General features: G+C 42.6%; 1 non-coding gene across 1 annotated transcript; it reads right to left on the bottom strand.

Annotated features, from left to right (window-relative positions):
- Positions 1-1183: 1183 nt before the first annotated feature.
- Positions 1184-1251, bottom strand: LOC142409624 (U5 spliceosomal RNA). The gene has a single exon (XR_012775719.1). It is a non-coding gene; the product is annotated as a U5 spliceosomal RNA (small nuclear RNA).
- Between the last annotated feature and the right edge of the window lie 1039 nt (positions 1252-2290).

The following is a 2290-nucleotide window of genomic DNA, read 5'->3' as shown; positions in this document are numbered from 1 at the left end:
GAGTGGTTTTTCGCTTGAGAACTGTACCTGGTTTCTGAAGTAACCCAAAGGCTGTATCTGCAACGGCATGAGAAGGAGCAAGGGGCTGTGTGGCACCATGCCCGGTCTCTGACGGTGGCTGCAAAACAACCCTAAGGAGCCTGTGAGCAGGGTAAGCCCAGTGTGGCACCTCCCTGGCCAGGACTTCCTGACCCACATCACTGTGTTTATCAGCCCACAGCAGATATTTGCTCCATGAGTTTCTCTAGCTGTTTCTTGAACCCATTTATAATTTTGGCTTCCAAAGCATCCTGTGGCAATGGCATTTCAAGTTACAGATTATGTGAAGAAGTACTTTTTGTGTAAAGCCTGCAGTCTGATAGTTTCATTTGGTGCCTCCATGTTCTTGTCTTATGAGATATAATAGCCATTATTCCCTTCCTTCCTCCTTGCCATTCATCATTTTATAAACCACAAACTCTTTCTTTTCTGTGCTGAAAAGTGCTATTCTGTTTAATATCTCTTTGGACAGAACCCATTTCAAACCTCTGATCTTCCTTGCTGCCCTTCATTGTACCTTTTGCTTACTGAACTGGGGTGGCCACAATCATGCCTAGCATTTAAAACTAGGATTTTGTGTAGTGATATAATGATGTTTTCTCTCCCCTTCTCTACCCCTGGCCTCACTAATAAACTATTAGTATATATTATATTTCTCATATACTGGGGGCAGGGTAGGGAGGCTGGCTGCCATTAACCTCAGAACTAACATTTTCAAAGGAGTATCCACAAAGACTCCTGCAGTCCAAGAGATCATCATTACTAAATAGCATAGTTTGCATGTAATTCTATTGTCAGAATCATAGAATCATAGAATCATAGAGTGGTTTGGGCTGGAAGGGACCTTAAAGATCATCTAGGTCCAACCCCCCTGCCATGGGCAAGGACACCTTCCACTAAATCAGGTTGCTCCAAGCCCCATCCAACCTGGCCTTGAACACTTCCCGGGATGGGGCATCCACAACTTCTCTGGGCAACCTGTTCCAGTGCCTCACCACTCTCACAGTAAAGAATTTCTTCCTTAAAATCTACCCTCATTCAGTTTAAAACCGTTACCCCTTGTCCTATCACTAGACTCCCTGATAGAGAGTCCCTCCCCATCTTTCCCGTAGGCCCCCTTTAAGTACTTGAAGGCTGCTATAAATAAATTGTTCCTCTCCATGGAAATCTTTAGTAAAAGGCAAAAGATTTATATGATCTGAAGAGAAACCAGAGTTCACTTATGCCATCACTTCTGGATTGCTCTTACTGAGACTGGCCGCTTCTGATCCTTTAGATTGAAGTGTTAAAAGCACAGATTCTGATACCAATAGTAACAGAAAAGATCATGTTGATCTTTAAGCCGTATATTTATATAAAGATGATGAAGAATAGGAGCTTTACTATGTCATCTAGCCAGAAGACACTAGGTAGTGGACCTACACAGTGTGTTTCAGTTCACTGTTCTTCCTATAGGCTCTCATTTGATCCACATAAGTTGGTCGTTCACATTTCTCCTTCCTTTCTCCATGTTTTCAGTCAGTTTCTAACGCAAACAAAAGTTCAAAGTAAAATTCAGCCCAAACTGTTAAATTAGCTTTCTGGTCAGCCACAGGAAACCCTCCAAGCCCACCTCGGCTGCTGGACCTCTCTCTCTGGGAAGACCCACCTGTTTCTTGCAGCTCACCTGTGAGCCTTCAGGAGTTTTGCCACGGGATATCTGTCTTCAGAAAAGGACAGAAGGAGGAGAGAGGACATGATAAATCCTTCAATATGTAAAAGATTAAAGCAGAAAAAGACATCAACTGTTTCCTCTCCTTGATCATGTGTCAACATTAGCTTAATTGTGTTAAAAGTTATGAAAATATCTAGCTATTAGTGCAGGGAAAGTCTGGAATAAACGACTGAGGAAACTAGTGGAATCTTTCCTTGGGGACTTACTATGAAACAGAAATATTTCTCAGAGATGATTCAGTTACATTTATCCTACCTCACTGCAAAGCAATAAACTGGACAGTAGGAGGTCCCCCTCTGCTCTGCCTTGCCTTGAAATACGAATTGGCGTTGAAGACACTGCATCACCAGGCCATAGCTCCCAACCACACTATATGACTCTAATTGGTTCAACAATACCAGAAAAACACTTCTGCTCGTATTTTTAAAGGGGCAGGCTTCAGAAATCTGTCGGTGAAATAAAGCCTGAAAGAGAGGATTCCATCTGGGCTAACCTTTTTTCCTGTATGTCAGTCCCTGTGAAATGTTTTATGTATGT

Source organism: Mycteria americana, chromosome 4 (genome assembly GCF_035582795.1).
Source record: "Mycteria americana isolate JAX WOST 10 ecotype Jacksonville Zoo and Gardens chromosome 4, USCA_MyAme_1.0, whole genome shotgun sequence".
NCBI classification, from domain to species: domain Eukaryota; kingdom Metazoa; phylum Chordata; class Aves; order Ciconiiformes; family Ciconiidae; genus Mycteria; species Mycteria americana.
Note: the sequence above shows the minus strand (reverse complement) of the source record. Positions and strands in the feature narration are given on the sequence as shown.